Below are 26162 nucleotides of genomic sequence, written 5' to 3'. Positions count from 1 at the left end.
CTACCTAGTTACTTACATCACAATGCAGACATGCAAACATGGGACCCTGCTCTATGACACACAAAACCCCCACAAAGCAAATTTATGAAACAGCTATATATTACTATGTACATTTGTACAGTGACCAGTTTGCTTTCTTTCATTAAAAAAAGAGGGATAGGGGTGGGCACATGCATCATGCATGTGGAAGAGAACATGTTTCCAGTCATTCAGGATATCCGTAAAGGTGTTATATTTCTACTACTCTTACATGGTATATCTTCAATTACACAGAGAGAACAGCACCATTCTTGGGTGCTGGCTGGGAGACTTGACGGCTGCACAACATCTGCCTGGTTCTGATGCAGGAATTCCACAATATGTTCATCAAGTGAGTTGAGAGCAGGCAGAAAGACCAAGTACTTCTGCATCACAAGTACTATTTTCTCTACAGACAGAACACTCAAAACGTTACTGGCCACTCAGTATGGATTTCAGTTAATTTAGACTGAGTTTGTTTAGCAAAATCACAATGTGTGTACTAAGGAACAAAGTAATGCATTCTGAAGAGGATTTTCCTTGAAAGACAAGTCATGAACTATTATCACAGAATCACAGAATGGCTTGGGCTGGAAAGGACCTCAAAGACCATCTTGTTCCAGCCCCCTGCCATGGACAGGGACACCTTCCACTAGACCAGGTTGCCCAAAGCCCCATCCAGCCTGGCCTTGAGCACTGCCAGGGATGGGGCATCCACAGCTGCTCTGGGCAGCCTGGGCCAGTCCCACACCACCCTCACAGGGAAGAATTTCTTCCTAATATTTAATCTAAATCTACCCTCTCTCAGCTTAAAGCAATTCCCCTTTGTCCTCTTGCTACACGCCCTTGTAAAAAAACCCTTGCCAGCTTTCTTGTAGGCCCCCTTTAGGTATCAGAAGGCTGCTATGAGGTCTCCCTAGAGCAGTCCCTCCGCCAGGCTGAACATCCTCAAGCTCTAAGCTGCCTTCATATGTTCAGACTGTATAAGCCCAAGTTTATGACATTAGCTTATGCAGCCTATTTCTCTTAAATGCTTTTAAAGTTACATTATACCTGAGAAAACAAATTTGCACTTGTAAAATATCTGTAAGATAATAGTTATCACTGCTGCTGTTTGGCGAAGTTAATGAGCTTGTGGCAACAGAGATGTCTTTGCAATTTCTCTGCTACATACTAAATTCCTAGTGACAGCAACCCATTTTCTTCTGCTGGGGAAATTCATGGGTTGTAGTTCTGCTGCTACTGACTACTTAACACAGCTCTCCTTCTATCCTCCGTCCTGTCCATCAATGAATCAATAAAAATACAGTTAAAATGCACCCACGAAGAACACCATGACTGCAGTCACTCTAGCTTCTGCTTTCATAGTGGGAGCAACAGTCCCTTCTTTCCTGGTTACAGCAGAGTAAGAAAACTTACTCCTACACACACACCCCAACAAAACTCACCTCATCCTGAAAGAGTCAGGATTTTCTACCGTTAATAAAAAAAAGGCTCTCAAAAGTTCTCTCTTCAAATCCTCGATCAGCGACAGCCCACACAACCTTCAGATTTATGTACCTTTTAATTATATCATTGCAATTTAATGATTCTGTATTCATATGAGCACGATTACAAGTTTGACAGTTTATCACTAAAATAAAGTTTCTTGTTCAAAGTGTGCTGGAAAAGACTGATGAGAACCTCATTACATATTATACCCTATTCCCTTTGCCACCTTAAAAATAAGACAAAGAACAACTCCATACCAAAAGCCACCAGTAGAGAAAACAGCAGCTGTAAGCCAAATTTGCCATTAATATCATTATTCTGCAAGTACTTCCTAACGTCTTCCCTCCCCCAAAACTCAGAGGAAAAAAGTTGCACTGTAACATCCCCAAAGCATCTCATAATTTATGTTGATCTTTCATGCATTCACAATATGAAATGCTGTCTTACGGGTCAGAATGGATGACAGGGTAAAGGAAAAATGGATACAACCAGGTATGTTTTACATAAAAACCCAACTGTAAAGAAAAAACACTTAAAGGCCTGCAAAATTTAAGTTTAAACTAAAAATGCATGAATTTCTGCATCTCTGCAAAATAAAATTTTAAAACCACCACCAAAAGACTACACACATGTCATAAAGAAAACACCATCTACTCCTTCACAGCTACTACAGATAATACCCACAGGTACAGAAGGAATTAGAAAAAATAGGACATCTGGCAAATTCATATTTATTACTGTTGTTGTATCTTGTCATCTCTCTCCATTACAACTGCAGGAGAAAGGATATTGAAAGAGTCTTTTTCTACATTCTAAGACTTTGTTTCCTGGGAGAAAGTGATGTTCTCCTGCCCATAATCATAGCTAATCACACAGCATAGTCACTACTCCAGCACTGCCTTCTAGGAAAAAATCAAGACCTTCACAAAGACACCTGCCCTCCTCATTAGAATTCACAGAACCTGCTGATGCAGCATCCCCTAAAGCAGGGGTCCTCAAACTTTTTAACCAGGGGGCCGGCGCGCGGATGAAGTGGCAGGCAGCCATCTGTGGCTGCTTGGTTTCCCCCCCAAATGCCCGGCGGGGGGCGGGGGGCTGGGGGGGTCTGTAAATACCGGGGGCCGGATTAAGGACCCTGGGGGGCCGTATCTGGCCCACAGGCCGTAGTTTGAGGAGCCCTGATCTATAGCATCTGCACCACTTGGCGGGGCAAAGGAGTGGAAGTAGAATGCCATACTGAAGCTATCACCTTAGGCACAAGGTATTCCCCATACAGATCTACACAGCCTCCTGGAACCATTTTCTCCTAAGTTCACTGTCTTTCCCCAGAATATTTCTGTGCAGTCATCTCTGTCAAAGTAGAAAGAACTTCTATGGCATGGCCAGAGGAGGAGACAAATTCACAGTAAAAAATAAATTTGTGTCAAGTCAGACATCAGGGAAACATGGTAAACCAGTATCAAGAGTCCTGAACACTGCCAAGGATGGATGTTCAACCAGTCTGGGCAACCTCCTAAACTTTTTCAGAAATAAATCCTTTCTGCTATCACAAGCACATTCTCTAAAAGCTTGAAACTTCTGAATTCAAACAGAAATAAGAATCATACGCAACCTATCAGCAAATGGATCACGATGGTACCACCCAACAGAGCTGCATAAGATGTCAGAGCCATTGTTGCAACTTTTGTTTGTTCAGGGGCATAAATTTATTGCTGCACTAGTTAATCCTCCATTCCGCCACTTAACTGTATTTCCACTACAATACTAAATAATGTACCAGAGCATTTTTACAAGCTTTCTCAAAGTCCCACTTAATTGAAAGCATCTGAATTAAGCTAGAAACAGCTGTCAGAATACTAATTCAATGAAGAGATTCAGCTTCTGGTTTGGACTGGTGATTTCACTCCCTTCACAGTGTCTTTGGATAGCTGATCATAGTATCACTGTTTAAAAAAAAAAAAAAAAAAGAAGAAGAAAATGTTGCTTATAGAACTTGATGACTGTTCTCTCCTTTTCTAGCAATACTTAAATGCCACTGAAGAGAATCCAGCACCTCGGAACTCTGACCCTGTCCCTTGAACTGGGGATGAATATGCAGCTGGACTATAGTTCTGCATGCAGAGGGTGTCAATGAGCCATGGTTGGCTGAGAAACATATCCTCTAAATGATACGTGACTGGGAGCTGGGGGGGGAGGGGGGGGGAGAAGGAAAAAAGGAGAGAGAAGCCTACAGCACAGTTAGTCAAAAAGTGTCAGCTCTGAGAAAGTAACATAAGAATTTCATATTAAATTCATTCCAAGCAATGGTTACACCAAGAACTTTGCACCTTCAAGATTTTAAGTTTCCAGAGACAGAGAGAACCTCCTCCCCATCCCAAACCCTCAAGTACACAGGAGACAAAGTGAGAAGACTGTGCAGTAACAGTTAAAGTGAAGAATTTCTGGAATACCTGCAATATGAAGCAGTTTAGAAGTGCTCTAATGCAGCAGAGAACTTGCATTCATCTGTACCTGATCTGCTCAGAGATCAAAGCAAGCATAATTTCTCTGAGAAAACTTTACTATTTGCCCTAGACGTCAGTTTACTATTTTAAAGCAATTCTATTCTTAAGACAACACATCCCAAAACGTTCAAAATGTTCAAAAAGCTATTCATAGTTTTAGACTATCCCACCTTGGTTCACAGCAAAAAAAATGTAATACCTTTCTTAAACTAAGCCTTCCGCTCATTCAGATATATCTGGAAGAAATAAGGGTGATGCCTTCATTTTATTTCCGTTTGATCACCCGACAACCAAACCCTCTCACTTACTTGTAAGAATAGATGCCCATTAGGTAAGCATAGAAGTTGTATGGACTGTTTAAGTTCATAAAGAAAAATCAATAAAAACATATGGGCATACAAATGGTGGGCACAGGGACACACCGTTTGGTTTTGACCACGGCAGGAGAAATGGAATTTCTCAGTGTCCCCAAAACAAGTTCCTGGGCCCAAAAATCATCCAGCATTTGCCACCTACAGTGACACATGGTCTCAGCATACACAGTTTATGTGGACAGAAGCACTCCAATTTAGCTTATGCTACTTCAGCAAATGAAGTAACTAAAGCTAGAAAGAGCATTTCTGCGTAGCAATGAACATGTACAATAGTCTTAAGCCCATTAGACATGTTTTTGAAAACAAACTTGCCATTGAAACTGTTCTTTAAAACAGCATGCACCTCTTAACACAGACCTCCCCACTGTGTGAAAGGACCTTCTCCAAAATTTAGATCATAAAAAAAAGGTTTTGTCTATACATTTACATCGTGAACTATGTGTAATACATGTTGAGAGTATTAAGTGCATCAGTATTTTCTTCTAAATGCTTTACCCATCTCTTCTAAGAGGGAAAAGCATAAAAAGGAGCTTCAACAAAAGTACTGAAGTCTTGTGTATATTGTTTTGCCTTCTGAACAGTTTAAGGTTACACCTTTCCCCATAGTTCCTCACTATAGTAGCTCTGCAAAAGTAAGAGCACGCCACAGCTGCAAACTCGTACCACTGCTAAGCACCAGTAATCTAATCACAAATCAAAAGTTACAATACTTAATGATGCTAGAAATAAGACAGATGAACAACTTCTGTGAACGTGCAGGCTTAACTTATACCAAATTGACCTAGTGTAATTTTACTTTAAATCCCCCAACTACATAAAACAAATTGTGTTGGAGCAAGAACATATACAACGGGCAACAGAACTGGTTTATATCAAAATTAGCAGGGAGGCAGAGGGAGAAGGGGAAATGTGCACATAGGTGCATACATGCAAAATTTAAATATAAGTCAAATAAGGAGGCAACTGACTGATACAACCAGGTCCCACTGCAGTACCACCACAATTTTGATACTGACAACAACTATAGCCAAATACTTAAACCAATTTGCCATGTCTAGCTTTTCAATTAAAGACACAATCACCTGATCGCAAGAAGTGTATAAAGCAAGACTAGTAAGTGTATTCAAGATCAGCAAACGGTCATACTTTAGCAGAAAACTGGAGGGAGAAGATACACAAAAGGGGGAGTGTCCCCATCAAGATTAATCTTCCTGGAAGACTGTTAGATCTGACTGCTGTTAAAAGAGCAGTAGAAAAATACACTGAGAGGAAACAGCGTCAGAACATACTGCAGGACAGGAATGATACTGAAATCACTGTCACCTCTACAGCTTAGTACCGTTAGTTTCTGTATGAAGCTACTAAAGCATACAGCTAAAGTAAGGAGGATTAAGTCTAACACAAATACAACTCTCCCCAAAATAAGCCACCGATAAAATGGAAAGATGTGTCTCCTGGATACATCTTTAAGTAACAGTTCACAGTGAAGAAACTTTCAACTTAACATGGGATCCCGTCACTCACCAAAAAGAAAAATAAATGAATCAGAAGTGATAGTGTGAGCCATGTTTAATGCTTGGGCTTATGAAGAACATCTCCATTTGGAAAAGTTCTTACCCACGGTTATTATGGCTTCCTGGAAGACGTAAACATACCTGAAGTAGTAAAATGGGTGTTACCACTAATTAGCTATCATTACCTTCTGTTTCTTTATTTCTTATTATACTTAAAAGGCATACTGGTCAGAAAGCAATGCAAAACTAATAGTAAAAGTACGTTTTTAATATAAACTTTTATGACTATTGGGAGGGGACATTTTTGTAAACACATAAATAAACTTAGCATGTCACAAAGAAACAGAAGTCAATTGTGAAAATATGGGACCGAGTTGTTATGTACCCTGATCCTGGATACAAGCATGCAGTAAACCTATGGACCTTTCATACTTACAATCAAGTGTCTAAGAATTGATTGCAAAAGTAACTGTAAAGCAGCTTTTTATGAAAAAAAAAACAAAAAAAAAAAACAAACCAACTTTGAGAACCCAAATAAATGCACAAGTGTGTTAGACTATATCATTCGCCACCTTTTTTCTAGACCTATTTCTCCCACCATTTTTACTTTCACTGTCAAAACCAAGTTGTTCTTTTTTGCAAATGAAAAATTCTAACAGTTTAAATTAAAGCATTGAAATTACAATCCTATCAGGAAATGCAACAGATTGTTGCATTTATTTGGTCTGGTCATCCTTACTGGTAGCTATTTCATCAGGGTAAAAGGACCAGTGACAGGCAGATACAGAACACAATCATCCTGTGCAACTAAACCAGGTGAGTGCTCGTCTGTGACTGCTAAGTTCTGGCAAGCAATGAAGTTGGTGCAGTAAGGTCCTGGTATGGTCCAGCTGATGAAATTCAAATCCCCTTCTCCAGCTGCCAACAGAAACAGGTATGACCAACATCTGCTTCATAAGCCTACTACCCTACAATTTTGCACGCTACGGTTTGTGGTCCCCCCCCTCTTCCTCTTTCCGCTTTCTATCTATAAAAGGAGGCAGGTAGATTTTGGTTTCCCTTCAATTTTACTACCCTAACATCTAGAGTGACCTCAGTTTTGCTGGATTTGTCAGAGAAGAGTAATGCCTTTCTGGCAATATATGCAGGAGTACGTATTACAAAGTCATCTGCTTTCCAAACAAGCCACTGAAATCAAACATACGCCATAATCAAACCACTTTCAACTGCTCAGATCAAAAACCTCTTCCCCAATTTTTAGCTTGTGCCTTGAGCTTTGGGCTAGTCTCTCTTTAGTTGTGTTGTAATAGCTATCAGATCTCCTACACTAAGGACCATTTGAATTTTTCAAGAAAACAGATACAAGCTGAAACAAAGGATCCTTCACCAGTTGCGTAGATTTATCTCTAACAAACACAACCTGCCCAAATAAGTTACAATGCCGAAAATGCAAGACTGCAACATTCTTGTAGGAGAGGGTCCTGACTTGTAATATCTTGAAGAAGCCCCTACTCCCAAATCAACAACAACAAAGTATAGCCTACCACTAGCTGACTTGATTTGTTGGAAGAATATGTAGTGTGAGAAGGGTGGGGTTTTTGTTTTTTTCTGGTTGGTTGTTTTTTCATTAAAAAAAGAAAACAAGCCACCAGCAGATTATAAACCTGTTTTCTTCAAAATAACTACCCTATCTCTAAAGCTCATGCACATAGACAACCCAACCACTTCAGAGACAGATGTTTTAGAGGGACAGGAAAGGCAAAAGTAGACAGGAAAGGAAGATGGATTTCAGCATTTCTGAAAGGCTGACCTGCAATCTGTTCTGCCAATAGGATTTCTTAGTGTAAATTACAGGTGACATTTATTTGGAAAAGGCTCTGTGGACCACACTGAACAAAGACATTTAGATCTCCACATTCAATCTTTCCATGCTGTCTTTATAGAAGTGTGGGCAACTGTAGCTTTACGGAAGTAGAAAATAAGTACACAGTGCAAGAAAAAGAAAGCCTCTTAATCCTATCCCCTAGTACTGCAACCGTATAAACTGGTGAGCTGTAGGGGTAACAAGCAGTCAAGAGCGCAGTGTTGCAAGCACAACCTTCTGAGATGTGGTCACCCCTCACCAAGCTAAATCACGTCAGATTCCAGGCTGAACAAGCACCAGTGACACTCAGGTAGCCAGGTGCAGCCATTCACCACTACTGCTGCCAAAACATAGGCTAAGCAATAAAACAGTGGCATTCAGTCCTCACCTTAACCAAAATGTATCAAATGCCATCTGCGGAAAAGGGTCCTCCCATCCCATATTCCACATGTCTGTTCCATTCCTTAAACAAGCTATGTAAGAAGCATCCACCCCAAAGAGAAAGATTAGACTGCAAAACTCAAAGCAGACACAAATCCCAGAAAACACCAGCAATGCCATCTCATTCATCCAAAGCCTGGTAATATCCAAGAATCAGGAGATCAGTGTTGGAAGAGTCGCTTCAAAGTTAACCCCCCAATATCCCAAGATCCTTCATTTCAGAAAAATAAAGAAAAAGTTAACCTTCCAAGGAAAAAGTAACCCGGTTCAGATAGCTTTAGATGTAAAAGAGGGATGACATGGGGACAGGGAGATGGGACTTAAATATGAATTACTGACAGAGGCTGCAAAACATATACATGTTGTTTGCGCAGCTCAGTGCCAAACATAACCACCAATCAGGCACCAAAATACTGGAAGTGTAACACCCCCACCCTCCATCATCGGTGAAGATCTCTGCATTACTTACCGTGCCCCAGACTAGACAGAGAGTGCAACTATTTTGGGAATTAGAGAGAGGAGACATATGTCCTTTCACCATTATTTACATCTGTTATACAGAAAGATCTGTTTCATATTTATTAGTTGTATTTAATTTAGTGGAGATCTATATAATAATACATCTATTTCTAAAGTATCATTAGCCTATTATTAGCTACACACAAAAACAGTATTGGATTCCCCCCACGCCACCTCCCCCCAGCAATACTTCACTTGATACTCATTCATCTCCAGGATTATCATATAACTACCAGTTTAAAGCTGGATCAATGTTTTTTCACTTCACTGAACAACCTAATCAATAGCAACAAGGACATTCTGCTGTCAAAAGCAAACCGCTGCTCATGCTGCTAGTCCCCCCTGGGCTTGGTGTTACAGAACCATGTTAGACGGATCCTACCATGCAGCACTCAATGTGACACTGATCACTCTGTAGGCACAGTGCAGGGTATCGATACAAGCTACACAGCTAAATCAACACAGCTAATTGCTTGCATCTTCAGAAAAATGAAGCTGTAGTCATGACAAACAAGTTGTAGAATTATTTGCACCTCCTACCGAAGAAACTAACCTAGTCCAATTCCTGGTGTAACTACATATGCATATATTTATTTTTCAGGAAGGCAAAGCAAATGCAGAAGCTTACAACAAAATAATGCAAGCACATTTCTCTAATCAGTACTACATAAGTAAGCTTTTGAATTTTTCATTCCAGCCACTGGAAAGAGCACCACCCTTTTTACAACCCTCCACCTTCCGGAGAGCTCTGCAAATCAAAAATATCACTGTATGCTTTTCAGAGAAGAATCATGTTTTGTACTTGTATTACACAAGTTCGAAGAGGATGGGGGAGTTGTATATACAAGAGATTCCAAGGGTAATCTCTTAATACATGCCAAACAGTGTAACAAAGCAAAATCCACTCACTGGGCTGTCTATTTTGTATTCAGTCTGCCTGTAGCCAAAAAAAAGAGCAGCTTACATTTGACTCTTGGATCGTCTTATTAAATAAAATTAAGCAATGCCTGGCTTTGATGCAACTAACGTTAAGGTACACAAATGGAAAAATGTGTTTCTTGAAACCAGTTTTGTGTAATGGAACAAGATGGGAGAGGACAGAAAGGCTAGAGACATCACACCAAAGAAATGGAAGTATTTTTCCTCACTATGTCTGGCTATCCTAGCAGGCTAATTCCACAGCCTATGCAAAGGGACAGAATACGCAGACCCTTTGTTTAAACAAGATCATGAAATCTGCATCTGTTGCTATAAAAGAAAAAAACAACACTCACAGATTTCCTGTTTTATTTTATGCTATGAAATATCCCTTAAACCCATGAGATTTTTAAGTAGTTTCATAATAACAAAGTTAGCTTAACCTCAAGTCTTGGACCTTTATGAACAGTTCATTTCCCAGAACAACACATCTAGTGAAATCTGGCTTCTGACTGGATTACCTAGCTTGTATTTCCTTCACGACCTCCTCATCTCCAAATTCTCAGACTACATCCCTCATCCCCAGTACTCCTCCTCCTCTCCCTCTCTATTGACCCTGGGTATCCAGCTTACCCAGAAGGAATATATGACACATCTAGTCCTGTATCATACATGAATTATTTAGCTGACTACTAACTCTACCATTATCTGAAATACCAACAAAGATTTAAATAGAGCTGTCCTTCCTTTTCCTTCAGCAGTAATGCTTCCACAGGCATTTCCTTGCCACTGCCAATTTCCATAAAACCTACTCATCATTTTTGGTTGAGTACAAGCTATTTGAAACTGGCCATTAAGATAAACTTGACTGAGACATCTGACTACAGCTACATTGCAACTGCAACTTTTTTTTTTTTTTTTTGGTAAGATGTAGGAAAGCAGAAAGAAAACCAGCAAGCAGATAAGCTTGCCAAATATACCATTTTCCCCCTCACAGAAATTTTAGGTCCAGTATTTTTCTTCTCCTGTATATTGGGCCAGCCTCACCTTAAGCATCTTTACTGATTCTAGCAGTATATATCCAAGATGAATGTATTTCAAAGCACTGTTGAAAGACGCATAGAAACTACAGACTTCCCATCCAAACAAAACCTGTCAATCTGCTACAACACTGTAATTGCTTTTCCCTCCCCCCGCCTCTTCTCCTCAGACCCAACTACACCCAGAATTATCAAGCTGTCAATTTTTAGATGTAGTTAATCTAACTTTTAATAACCACAAGATAAAGGAAGTACATAATGAACATTCTGGCCAACAGCAGCATTCATATACTACAAGGCACATGAAGATGTGGCCTGGAAGCTTCTTGAGATTTTCACAGCAATCCAATCTGCCCACACACTTAACTCCCAAGGAAACGTTTAATACTTAAGTGTCACATCTTCATGAACTACAAGCTTGTTTTGAGAGAATGAAGCCTGTGTTCCCCCTTTTGTTAGATTCAAAAAATAACCAGCAACAAGCAGTCTGAAAACTCATAGAACATCCATTTTGAAAGGATAAATTAGATCTTGAGACTAGTCTGTGCTGTTGGTTTGGGATTGGGCAAAGCTGAGTGGTGGTTCAATCACATCCAAATCAAGACAAAGTTCAAGCCTCTCTCCTTCTACTAGCAAAATCAATTGCTACACAATACGTGTATCTGCCAACAGTGCACCCTACCTCTACACATCTTGGGTCTAAGCAGCAGCCACACCTGTCCACCAAGTCAAGCAGCAGTTAAGAGGCAGCCACCTGCCAAGCCCCAGGTCCTACCAAGAAAATGAGACAACAGAAGCAGCCTACCAGCTTGACTTCAGACACATTCTAAGAAATCAAAACAGGGATGACTGTGTTAAAGGGCAATACCTTCATCTATTTCCCATGCTACAGGAAATCAACAGCCCAGACTCTCAGCTGAAACTTGCAAGACCACAAAAATCACACTGATTTAAGTCTAAAATGAACACCTGTTCATGAAGAACTGGACCGAGACTCCCTGTCATTTACATTAGCCTGCAAGCAGCCAAGATAACCTCCCACAACAAAGGGCCTGAAATATATTTCAACTAGTCACTTGGAGGTGAAAAGCATCACATCACCAACCTTCTAGGCTAAAACCAAAAAACAACCTGACAAAATGCTGTCAGCTAACATTTCAACAGCCGAAGCAGAATCTGAAGATCCACAAAGACACAGACTGAAAATGAAGACAAAGTCTTGCCACAGATTCCCAGTACTAACACAGAGTTGACAGCTGCTTCCCATCACCGGTGTTCTGATACTCATGCTAGAGTTTTAGTAGAAATGCAAGCTTTAGAAGCAGCAGGCTACTGCACAAAACAATAGTGATGACAGCTCAGAGCAGCAAACTCAAGACTGACAAATCATTACCAAGCTCTCAAACCACAGAAGTAGTTAAAAATCCCTTAACACAAGGTGTCAATAAAGTAACTATTAGATGAAAGAACACTTATTTTAGAATTTGTTTTACTTTCTCCACCCACGTAAGTCAAAGACCACCCACAACTAGCTATGCTTCAGTGAGGTTTAGCAGAACTCTCAACAGCTATTTCCTTTTAACGTCTCTGAAAAAATTGACGATTGAAGAAATCACAATGTGCTGGATCTACTCTGGGGCATCAGTCAGTTTTAGCACAATTCTCTGTAACACATGGTCAAGCTCACCCTGATCCATCGCTTGATTCCAGAAGTGCTGAATGCATGCATCCATACATACCATGTTTATCAACTACATCCCAGGAATATGAAGAAAGCCATCACATCCTACATTAATGTAAATTTGATTACATTAAAACTGGAATCATCTTACTGAGCTTGAGAATAAGTCACGTTTTGCTAGAGTGAGAAAAAGGCTTTTAATGAATGATTATTTTGTTTGGCATTGTGAGGCATGTTTTTTACAACATGTGGTAGCTTTCTGTGAGTATATGCAGTCCTTGCCTGTATGTACTTTCAAATTATATTAATACTCTTTTAGCAACAACCATGTGATATTTTATAACAACACTGTAGCAAAATTAAGTGTTGCTGTATTTCAGAATTAAAATGATTTCTAATTAATTCTCATTTTACTACTGTGTTTTAGTAATTCCAGAGTTTAAATAGTTAAAATAACATGCTTAACCTAGAGAAGCAAGAGAAAGAAACTGTCAGATAGCAGATCTGATGGCAAATCTTAACAGCAGCACAGTTCTGCCCAGTCTTTAAGTCTGACAATTTTTTTAAGCCTTAGAATATACACACAGAATGAGACACGTGGATCCTGATGGTGTAACTATCCAAGTTTCTGTACTTCAACTTCTTCCATTTTTCTTGTTAACTGGCAGTTCCTTGTCATTCGTCTCTTAAAATCCTTATACATGCTACAGGTAATGCTCAACCTATGCCTATAATTATCTCCAGTTTTACTCAGACTACCCACAGACGGCTTTATTTATTTTTTTGAAGTGATTCAAAAACATGTTAGATACACCTTAAAAACAAACAAGCAAAGCTCTGTGGAAGTGTAAGCAAAGCAGAAAACATGGAGGGGTCGGGACACACTATAACACCCACGTACATGTACACTACAGAGTATTTCTCTATGTTTGACCTAAACGTTGCTGTAGAATTTGAACGGACATGTAAGCCCAATTCCTTTGGAAAAATGAGACCAGCAAAAACAACGAAGTGTTCAGTATACGCAAGATATATTTAGTAGAACAAGATGGACAATTTTACATCTCTCATTTCATTCCTAGTTTGGTGATTAAATCTCACAAGTGGGAACAACTCCCGTCTTAGGACCCCCTCCCTCAATATTACATAGCCCGCTTCATTTTAGACCCCAGATACCATGCTGAAAACTAATCTGATGCTCACTGGTTATCTTTCTTCTACTCCACTGCCACCACTTTTCACAAAAGCTTAGCTATTTCAGTGACACTTGTCCATAAACGTTGTGTCCTGGGTCCCACTGTTTTGAGAAACATGCCAAAGTTTAGACATATTTCTGCAGGCACAAGCATGGGGGGGGGGGGGCAGAAAAAAAGCATTCCATTTGCCTTAAACTGATGCAAGTTCTACTGATTTTACCGAGGCCAAACCAACATATACCATTTGATAAATAGCTCCCTAACCCTAAGAAAAGTTCTGGCAAGAGATGAGCTACAGTATAGTGATTGCCAGGGACGTGTCACAAGAGAATGCCAGAAGACATCTGAGGAAAGTAGCTCTCTTCTGGAACCCCTTCTTTAACTATAATCTAGGACTAGCAACTGTCATACAAAACTTATTTTGTTATTTATTTCATTTTTATTACTTCATCTGATCAAAAATCTTTTTAAGAGCAGATAGGAAGTTTTTCTCCACTGCAATAAAAAGCAGTCCTGGCCAAGAAAGGATTTGCCCATTAGCCACACTATCTCCACAAAGACAGCAGCCTTATTAAATTACAACTGTTTGAACAAGGTCAAGCACTCAGGGTTTAATTCAAAGTGTTTCCAGGTATAATGCTGTCAGGTCAACTTAAACAAGCCAACAGAGGCTTTGAGCTTGATTAAATATTAAAACAGAATCTTTCACATCTGTTTTTACCCAAGGATGAAATTACTGTACATCACTTCAACCAGCTCATTAATACACTAAACACATATCTTGCCTCAAAAGGTTACAGGAATACCAATGCTTTCAGAGTGCCTGCAGTGAAACCTACACAACTCAGCTAGAAGTGAGGTCATTGCATACTTTAGCAGGATGTCAATATTTCTTTATAAATGTGAGAGGTAATCAGTTAGACACAGATACATTTTAAATTAAAAGATGGGAGCCTCCAGTGAAGCTAAATCAGTTGCCTTTGATCTGAACCTTTTAATCACTCATCTCATTTTCTTTGATAGATAACTTGATAACAGACATGGAACAAAGTTTGATCCAACAGTAATTATTTTTCAAACTCGAGGGCTGTCATGTCCAACTAGAAATCTGCTTTTTTGAAAAAATTTGCACATCACAATTTTTAATTGAAACATAAAGAGGTCTATCAGGATCATCTATTTCAACACCTATCATTTCTAATGATACTTTGATGCTGTGGTGGGGTAGGGGAGAAGAGAATGCATTTGAGAATACAACTTTCTTGACAATGATAAATACACTGTATTAACTACTCCACATGGCATCTGCTGCCCTTTAAAACACAACCAAAAAATAGATACTCCTCTAGCATTATCTTTGCATGAGACAGGAGACATTAGTCAAATCATGTTTCCTGACTGCAATCCATAAAATACACAGAGACAAATGAAAGTCATCTATTTAGAGCAACAGATGTACAAGACAGGACTTGGAAGACAAGCAGTGGGAATTGTTTTGTGTCTAAACTATGCTTATCCCAGATGAGAAAATGGTCTGTAAATTTGTACACACTGAAATTGAACCTAAACATCTTATCACTTGCAAGAGAAAATAAAAACCCTAGCTAGTGAGTTTGCCACAAAACACTCAAACTTAGCCCTAACAGCACTTTCTTAGGCCAGGGAAGGGGGAAAAACACTGCTGGAATATGGATGGTCTTACATAACAAAGAGGAGAAACGCACTTAAAACCACTTCTGAATGCCCTAGCGTTTATTCCAAGAGTCAGAACTATGCATTTTAAGCACTGGTAGTTAATAAGGCATAAGACAATTTGCTTAAGACAAAATAAAATTCCAATACAATACAGTCTTCTTACCACCCACTAATTTACACTTGAACAATATAATCAACTAGACCAAACTATGCTTAATGTAAAGTCAATAAATTCCTTTTTGGCTGTTGACACAAAAACCTACTGGGAATTAAACACTTGAGGAAATTAATCATTATAACACTCTGGCTCAATGCACATCTATATTGAAATAATTTGGTCTCTAATTCACTTTATTTGTAGTTGGGTTTAAAGCAGTAAATTTGATAGAAGCAGGCCTCATTAAACTGATCCAGTTCAAACTGCCTTTCATTAAGCTTGGTATATTTGAACAAAGTCAAAAAACCCAATTCATTTCCTTTAAAACAATTGTGCATTATAAAGCAACCCAAACCAACCAAGACCATTAATACTTAATACAATAAAGGCATTTACATTTGATCTGAGCAAAAGCCAACATTAACGATCTATTTGCCTTCAATACATTTTCTCGAGGCACAGAGACACTCCTCTTACCAACTGCAGAAACTCACATTGACAAATAGCAAGACTACCAAAACAAAGTCTCTAGAAGGCCAGGCTGTTATGACAACCTCCCAGCTTGCTGTTTTAAGAGTTGAATTTATTTTTTTTTAACACAGATGGGGTTTAGCATTGTGTCTCCCAGACTTAGCTGGCTTGGAAATCAACAGCAGCAAGTGGCTTGTGCAAAGCCACTTTGGAAGACATCACATCCACGGGCTGGGGAAACTTGTGTAGAGTCACTTGACTGCACAAAAGTGACAGACCCAGCTAAGAGAACTATACCAGCACTCCTCTCTTACATGAATTTAAAAGCAGCAGTAACTCTGCAGAAAGTGGTAGCAATCACAGCTCCATAAATAGGTGCCAGGACACACCAAACAGTTCAGCAGTCTGGGCATGTCTCCAGCTCTAAGTCTTTATTTACCCCAGTCTCTTCTTCCACAACAGGGCACAATGGTCACTGTGTATTTTATTATCACATGAGCCCCGACACCTGCATAATGCAGTATGAAAACCTCCGGCACAATAGAGATAGCTAACACTAAATATGTGCTTGAAGATGCATGCAGTAACTCAAGGGCATAATGTTGATCACTTCTACACACATTTACCTTCCTACTCTGTTCCAGTTTAAGAGACAAGGCAGGCAGTACACCACGCAAGGGGACTGCTTGCTCTCAGATAGGCACTCAAGCAAAACCCTGGATTATAGGAGTAAACTGATTTATCCAGTGAAGATTTACATTCTCTCAAAGTGCACACACATCATCTTCTTCAGCTAGATTAAATCTCTGATGTGATTTCAAGAGGTGAAGTTCATAAGTTTTTTATCTTCCCAAGACAATGCCGTGTCCTGTCCCATCCCCCCTGCTTTCACTACACATAGTTTATGCCTCCACATCCTCTTGGAAGCAGGAACATGCACCCAGGTAATTTCGGGCCTTAATATGAGAAACAGTTCAACTGCATTGTAAATAGCAGTCACATGTTAGACTAGGTGGGAAGGAAGAGAAGGATAACCTAGCACAAAATACAACAGTATTCTTAGCAATTAAGAAAAAGCAAAAAACCCCACTCACCCTGAGCCGTTATGAAAAGGTTTTCCCATTCTTCAAAACAAACAACTACTACTATCCATAGCTAATTCAGTCATGCTATTTTCAAACCAATCCCAGTTACCACTACAAGGCAGGCAATGAAATTACTCTACATGAGAAAGTACAGGACACCACAAGTAACAAAGGTGTGCTACAACATCCCAGCGGGCAGAATCCCCTCAAACTTGCAACTTTATAGCACAGCTTTCAAGAACTATCTGGAAAGTAGTCTACACAACAGCAAGCTGCTGCTTTACAGACTGAAGGCAGACACCACCTTTCCACCCTTACTACTCATCTCCCTTGTAGTAGTAACTGGAACAGAAAGGACATTGGCTTCTCCATGCCGTTTGCATGTCAGCAGCAACGGCACTGCCTATGGGGAACTTAGAGATCAGACCGTTACAAACATGGCACACAGAAGACACCTAATGAACTCTGGCTGTTGATACTGATAAAGTAAAGAGTTCGAGGGAAACAAGAAATCAGCAGAAGATTCATGAAATTATGTGTCTTGATAAACTTGTCCTTGCCTGAACAGACATAGCCAATAGGAATTAGCGCTGTAGTTCAGACAAGACAAGTATACTGGTTAGAACTGCTTTTTGGTTTGAATGACGGCCTTGAAGACACTGTGCACGCTTCAAGGAACAAGCTAAGAAGTTCAACATAGAAGAAGGCTTTGAGCCTTCATCTTTAAGGCCCTCAATGAAGACCACCAGCAGAGAGCGCGCAGGCCCAAGGAGGAGCAGCTGTGTTCCGGGAAATATTCTACTCCTATAACTACGAATGTCCTTCCCATGAATATGTATGTTTATGCTATATAAATTCCTAGTAAAGTGCGCAGTTGGTGTGCGTGTTAGGAGCAGCGATCTCCCCCACACCCAGCACTGAATAAACAAATATCTGCTTAATAGTCACTTCAGCTATCAAGTAATTTTTTCAGAACTTTCCTGGTATCACTATCACCAAGCCAGGCTGGCAGTAGGAAGTCTTCTGACAGGAAATTAAGTTTGGAATTTAAGGTCTTTAAGATGGACCAGAAAACCAAGGACCAGCTCTGAAAGAAATATAAAAATATCTCAATGCTTAATTTTTCAATAAGGAGAACTCAGTAAATGCAAAACTTTACTGCAAAAACTAAATTGGAAGGTGAAGAAAAAGCAGCAGTTAAGCTCATGATCAGAGCTTGTTACTTAGGATCCTTAGGTGTTAGAAAATGACAAGTCTGAAAGTTCTCAGATGTTTGCACAGCATCAGCTAATTCTCTATCACTTTAACCAGCAGAATACTTCAGGTGTTCCAGGTAAACATGTAACTTCACAAATTATGAATATTAGACTGAAAGAAAGAGGAAAAGACATAAGTAGTTTGTAGTCTTCATAACCTTTAACCCTCCATAAGACTTAGTGTGGTATAGTTTTGCAGGTCTGAGTTTTGAACTTGGATTCAAGCACCTAGAAATCTTTGCCCACCTCCAAAAACAGACATCGTAACACAGTTATTTGACCACCACTTACACCATAAATGAGCACTAAGGAAGTGTGAGAAGAACTTAAGGAATGGTCTTTGCACTAAGACAAAAAGAAGAATCCATAATCACCTGAATGGCTGTCCTACTGTGCTTCTCCTACTCCTCACATGACTTTCTCATAAAACTATCTCACTGGTGAGTAACACACTGACACTACAGATTCCAGGACAATTTTCCTTGTGATTTCAGAAGCCCATCAACACATCAATAACAAAAGTGTGGTTTATTGCAATGGGACATGGTGCCATGCCATTTGTTACAGCAACCCTACATCTTTCGGCCCAAGCATCTGCAGCTGGCTGCAGCTATCACTAAGTTACTCAACTAACTTGAAAAGACAAGTGAAAAATCAACAACACTGAATGGCTGCCAGTACCTGCAGAAAGGAAACTGCTTTCAATGATAAATGTCACCATTACGAAGTTAACAGTACACAGAGCATTTCCTTCTTTCACTTTTCTTTCATTGCCTGTAGTCATTTTTCCCTTCCATCCTCACTGAATCTTGTAGCTTATTTTTCTGTTTTTAAAATCAAAATCTGTCAGCCTTCTACAAGACAACAAGGTTGCTACATCACTGTATAAATGAGGATGATGCAAATAATACATTTATATACAATACATGTACATTTCTGTACGAATACAACATATGTGTAAAAATAGAGTACCCCAAGGCACACAGAAATCACTTCTCAGAAGAAAAAAGAAAAAAAAAATCTCTTCCCTGGAAGCTGTTTATAACAGTTATTTGCATCAATTCCTGAATCGCAACTGCTAAGTAGCACTAGAATGTAAAAATCACACTCCTACAGTTTTCTCCTCTTGAGATTTACAGTTAAATTACAAGAAAAATACTTCCTGGTTAAATTGCACAGATAATGCAATACAGCTTTTATCAAACCAATAAATATGTTATAATACACAAGCCTCTGGCCCTAAGAGACTTCCTTCTTCAGGTGCTGGCAGTTTATAAATTAGCTCATTTGTAGCATAGAAAAAGCTTCGTAATTAGTACCTAGTTTATCATTAAAACCTTGCATTCACTGTATGATGTCACAGACTAATGAGTCTGGCTCTCATTTACACACTCTATTTTCTGGCATCTCAGTACAGTCGATCCCATTATTTCCTATATACTTGACCAACTTCAACAGCTGCAATTCTTCTCTTGTAAATACAGAACATATTGCACAAGACAGGATCATAGTTATCACTCTTAAAATAATTCTACATAACATACAGTTTACGTTTGACAAGGCTTAAGATGCTTTGCCCTGCAGCCAGCAAAAGTTTGATTTAAAAAGCACTGTACAGTAATTAGATTTACACCACAGAATTACTTAAAGTACCACACTCATTGACTGGTAGAGCTTCTACTGCAATAGATTAGACTCATTACTTTTGAGACTGAAAAGCAGCGCAAGATTCACTTACCTCCTATACTAGAAATTAATGTTTACTTCTGATTACAGTAGTGAAAGAGACATGCAAATAGAAATTTGGCATGTCCAGCCACGCCATCCAGATACTTGTCCTAGCTGACTCAAATCTCAGTTAGTGACCAACATGCTAAATCCTCCTAAATCCTCCTGCAAAAAAACGGAATTCACATTCTTAGAATTTCTTCTAGCCAAACAGCTGGAAATGGCAACCCCTGTAAGCATAGACATGGAAGACAATGGACAATTCAGTAAGTATTTCATTTGAAATAGCCATGAGAAATCCTAACATTTTTTATCTACTTCTTGGTCTCGGAGAGAAAGATTTTGCAGAAGACCTGAAAAAATACCCATATCTTGTTTAGCATAAAAGGTCTGAAAGCCAAGAAGCCCTTTCTTATTAGCCCTCAACAAATGTCACAGAATGGTCTTCAATGAATCAAAGGAGAAAGCAGTAGTAGAAAAGACAGGACTCGACAGCCTGCAACTGCACTGTACAGTACCCTTCATCCCTAACAAAGCAACAAGGAAAGCATCTTTTTGAAATCTAAGTTTGTATACTATCATGCATACACACAGCAGACAAACTTTCATATGAAGGTAGTATCCACCTCCCCACCCCTCCCTTATTTTTTGCATGAAAAGTAAACAACACTCCTTTTGTGGTTTCTCTGCATCTTACCTGTAATTTGAAGGACAACAGTGGCTAACTGCATAATACAGCTTTTTCTTGCATACTTTTAAGGTTTTGTTAGTACTGTTTTCATAACACATTTCCGTGACTGCTTAGTATTTCAGATAATCTGAAGTATTTTATTTTGTATTACTAGGAACAATGACAACAGCAAAAAAACCCAACCACCACCACCCCAAAAAAACCCACCACAAACAAAAAGCAACAAAGCTTCTTCCTGTTAGGAAGCAAAAGACTCTGCCTTTTAGTTGCTGCACTTTCAACATGTGTCACTTGTCAACCCTGACAGCCAGCACAGAAAAACCTAACAGCACTTAGGACATTTTCCTCCAGAGAGGACATATTTTAGAAAGGAAAACACTCTAGACAAACGTCTCTAGAAGTTTTCACAGGTAGGTGCCCATCAGTACTGATGGCAGATGAAAAGGTGTCTCTAGCATCTGCTGGTACAGTTGCGTTGTCTGAAGCATCATTCAAATTAAGCTATATAATCCACGGGGAAAGGAAAAAAAGAGAGGAGGGAAGATTCCACCTCAAAACCTGTACACCACACTTCAGTTTTGATTGGCATTCCTGTTTTACACCATTAAAGATACTTTGGGTTTTCACCCCATAAAAGAATGGCGATACTTAAAGGTCACTACGGATCTTGCACATAAAAATCTGTACTGAACAAATTTGGCAATTCTTCAAAATCAAGGCAAACACCTCACCCAGTTCCACAGCATGGCCACATGATATAACTGAGCTCTGTAGCACAGCACCTTTTTCTTCTGGCCCAATGTTTCATTATCGAACATAAATGATTTTATCATTTATTGATGTATTAATTATGACACATTTGTGTTAATCTCCTAAAACAAAACAAAAAACCAACAAAAAAGCAAACCTGCAGCAAAGTCTCAAAAGAACAGTATTTTAATTATATGGCATTACAGTTGCAGCATGGTCTAATTTGAGAAAGAAAATTACCTTTGTGGTAGAACATTAGGCACAAACCAGGAAGTTTTTAGCACTCCACTAAAGAGATTTGGGGTCTTTTTTTCAAGACACAGATTCAAACAAGACAACCTGAAGAGAAATTCAATCTTCAGACATGGATACAGCAGCCAGGGAGGCTAGTCTTCAGACGCCTGTAATCAGTGACCACAAAATGAATTCCAAGTATTTAACCAGCATTCATTAGTTAGGATTATATATGGATAAAGCTGACGATAACAGCTTGGTACTCTATAAAGAGATATTACTTTATAACTTGTTACATTCTGGAAATGAGTTAGGATCTTCTTAAATCAAGTAAATAATTTCAGACATTAAACAGAAAAAACTACAGTTCTACAGAAGTGCTTCTGCAGGACAGATCAGGCTACTCAATTCTGAGTAATGTTCTATTAACAAAATCCCATCTTTTTTTTTTGCTGGCAGAACAGCTCTCTGCTATACTCTAGGCAAAAACCTTTGCATCCTCAAACAAAATACCTGCTTGACACCTCTCAAGACAGAATCTTCTCTCTTAAATCAGAATAATAAAGCATTAGGCCCTTAACAAATACCCCAAACAACCACAAACACACACACACCCTGTATCTTCACTGCATTCATCTGGCCTTTTGATTCTACTATAATGGATTAACTATTTAACTTAGTCACAATTTAATCCAGTAATAACTGGATTAATATAACATAATATAAAATAAGATAACCCTATTCTAAAGTTTCACCTGTGCTACTACTGCTGCAGACCCCACAGCACAAAATACCATAGACAAGACTCATCAGTCCCTTCCCAAAGCTTTGGAAACTTAAGCACTGCCTTCAGCCTGCATTTTCTAGTCAGTTGTACTCTAGACAAGAAATACATACATTGTAGTCAGGGCCTCAGGCCAGCTTTTTTTCCCCCCCCTAAGCTGTGTAAACTGACAGTGGAAGGCAGGTAGGTGGGTGGGAGAAGATAGTCTTGATGAAATAGAAAGGTGAGAAAAATATTTTTTTCCTCCTTCAGCAGATGTACAGTCCAACACTTAACACGTATGTTTCCCATTTCCCAAAATTATTAAGGTAAATATTAAAATATTTAACTCCACAAAAGAACCTAATAAAGATTATGACATGACAGGAAACAGCACGAACTATAGTGTGTCCTATACCACAATGGTAAACTCACATCATAGTTGGCTTTTTCCTTCCCCTAATTATGAGCAGTGAAACCACAAAACCCATGCTAAGATCTTATCAGTTAAGGTCCCCTCATGGGCAAAGTTCAGAAACAGCTGCATGAAGAAATGAACACTGCTCAGCTTGAAGTTTCTGCAGTAGCCACAAATTTAGAAGAAAAAGAATGAAATCTGTCCGTCTTGACACAGTATCTGGGCCTCGTCTATCACTTGTGCTATTTGTATTAGTGACTTCCTAATTAGCATTCAGGAGAAGCATTCAAAGTGACTCAAAAAGTAACAAAACCCCCCACATTATACTATTTTCACTGATGCTCATAGCACCTCAGAAGTATGGAGTCTGAATACAAACTGGTAATTTGGGCAAAAGAACCCTGAGAATTTAGCTATACTGTATGGAGTGTGAACAGGTTTTATATAGATTATACATTACTGCCTCCCACTTTCGTAACAGGATGCTTCTTAGTACTTCCATGGAACTTGCTAATCAAGTATTTACTATAGCTTTTCCCTCAAGCTCTACACTGATGAGGCTAAACAACAATCCCCAGATAAGTCTTCAAGGCCCTTCTAAGTCAACATAAAAAGCATGTTTTAAAGAATAAACCAAAATGCCCCCCTACATTTTGCTATTGTTTTCACTAAGTGGGTTATCTGTTCTAGATTGTGCTGCTCTCAGAAAAGCCTCAAAAATACTTGGCATCCTGCACCTAGGAAACAGAAAGCCAGGCATACAGCATAAATACCAAACCTGTCTTCTGCGGTAATAGCAATGGAAGGAACAGGTGCTGACAGCAAGCATAAACTGTATCAAATAGACCTGTGATGGAATTCAATAGATCTACTATGAAAAATATTTTTGTTGACTAAATATTACCATTCTGTGAATACAAATGAGTTAAAAGGGCAAATAAACCACAAACATTACTTTCTCGTAGTACTACTTTTAAAAAAGCAGAACTGGTATTTTTACTTCTATGTAAAAGTCAACATCTTAACAGGCTACAGAAGAATGACAGATTCATATAGCCCTTTAAAAGCAATAGCTGCTGTCTTAGTTTGAAATGCAGTTCCAAGTCGTGCTTCCCTGTTGCTGTTTTGCTTGTACCAAAACATATGTCCTTGTACCTCAGCTAGTATCAGCCCCAATTAAGAATTTAATTACCCTCTCTTACTGGCTTTATAGTCTAACAGCCTGTTTTCAATAAAGAGTGATCTAACAAGGTAATATGCAATACTCCCTGTAATACCTCCTCCTGGTGAAACTCCTTCCAAGTAAACTTTTCAAATTTAATATTAAGTCGGTTTCTTTCTCCAACTGCAGCATTTTTCAATACTTTGTTAAAAAGCTACCTACTACTCCAAAGCAAGTATCCTTTACTACAAGACTGAAAAAGACCGGAGGTGAATGTGACTGCTAGATTACACAACCAAGTAAAAACTTCCTAAATTGTAACACAGGTTTGCGCAATACTTATCTGTTCTATTTTTGGCCACATTATAGCACCAGCAAGAAACAACAGTGCTGTACCCAAGGCTGCGCCATAAGCTGTCATTTTGAGCTCCGATACTAGAAGCTGGTACTTTTGAAGCTATCACGCAGCCTGCACATCTTCATCCTTGCCCCCAAAGAGGCCACACTCCCTCACAACTAAAAGATACCACTGCAGGAGCTATTATATTTTGGTCTGGTTTGCCTGAAGAAGCCATTAATAATCAATCCACCTTAGTCACCCACTATATTCTAGGAAAGGTTGCTAACAAATGAATGGCTTGATTTTCACATATACTATTAAGCAATAGTTAGTTCTAACATTGGGACAAATCACATAGATGCTAAGCAGACCATTTTTTAAAGCTATTTCTCTATGACCGTATCTCAGATTTTTATACCCTATGAACATGATTAACTTCCATAACATGAACCAGGTCACAAAGGAAGCCTGTCAGATACTTAACAGAAATGGAGGGGAATTCTTAGAAATGTACTGGAATTAGATGGCAAGATTTCAGTAAACTAGAAGGGGGTGGGATGGGGAAGGATCTATAAAGAATTCCATTATGTACAAGAGAAGAGCAACTTCCTCAGTCTGAGAAGCTATTTCAAGCATTGATGATGGAATGTATTCCTTCTAAGCGTTAACAATGTATTCAGAAATGGAAACCAATTTGATTATAAGGGCAAACATATATTGGGGGTAATCAAACCAATATGAAGCCGCTTCCTTTTTTCTGTAATTCCCAAGAGATATCCTTTGACTGTGGCATTTTTACAGCAGGGAAAACATTTCAGCTCCCAGGCTTCCTGCAAAGATTTCTTCAGATTATCATATGCCCATCTTATTACAGTTTTATTTAACAAATATAAATCATTCAGCCTAAAAAAAGATTCATTTCTGAATTCTGTATTTCAAATACTGATTTTTTAGTCAGCTTTTTCATTGTAATCCTGGCATCAAAATAAGACTTTCTAGTTTTTGAACAAAGTAGTTTCAACAGAAACAGCCCAACAACACTCCTAGAAACTGCATGGAAGATGGGCAACTATTTATTGGCAGAAGTTGAATCAGCATGTATGGTCTGGGTTGAGGGGAAGCATAAGAACCCATTAAAGCATTACATACTTCATAGAAAAAAACCACCATGCTTTCAAGAATGAAGTCAAAGAATGATGCAGGTCAGGGAAGATGAACGTCAACTGAATACTAGAAACATCTTCTCCTCTAAGGTACATTAGACAGTGACCCTTAAACACAGACCCTAAAACTCTGAGCCCTCTCCTCTTTACCTCTTACCCTGGAAAAGAGGTACTGTAAGCACCACACACAGCTACTTCCCAGTTATTTCTAAATCTTGCTGACAGGGCCACAGTGCCTTGAGAAAGCAGCTCTCCAGCAAACCCTTTAAGTCCTCAATCCACTACTACTGAGTAACAGAACAGAGTGTATTACCCCCTTCTGTACAGCGCAGTTTATAAGTACACCCCCTTAGGTACAGCTGCTATAACAATACCTTATTCTAGTTATATTTTAACCACTGTATTTCCAAAGCAATAGAATTATTCTCAAAAAAACCACACCCACTTTTCGGATACTTACAAAACAGAACTATCTTGGACAAAACTATACAGATCTGAAGGCCTTAACTGTTTCCCCCACCCAAAGTCTGTAAACATTGCCTACAGAAGTGTTTTCTCCTTCTGCAGTCCATATAATTAAAGCTTAACCTGGGGAATGCTTCAATTCCTTCCTCAATCCCTTTCCAAAATTGTTCCAAAAACTAAGTATTTCACTTAAATCCTCAAAACAGTCTTTAATAAAAGCAAAC

General features: G+C 39.1%; 1 protein-coding gene across 7 annotated transcripts in view; it reads right to left on the bottom strand.

Moving 5' to 3' along the window:
• KAT6B (lysine acetyltransferase 6B) overlaps nt 1-26162 on the bottom strand; it is a 145376-nt gene that overhangs the window by 71574 nt on the left and 47640 nt on the right. The window lies entirely within an intron of this gene.

The sequence above is a fragment of the Falco punctatus genome (assembly GCF_963210335.1).
Source record: "Falco punctatus genome assembly, chromosome: 9".
In the NCBI taxonomy this organism is placed as follows: Eukaryota; Metazoa; Chordata; class Aves; order Falconiformes; family Falconidae; genus Falco; species Falco punctatus.
This window is presented reverse-complemented; position numbering and strand designations above follow the sequence as displayed.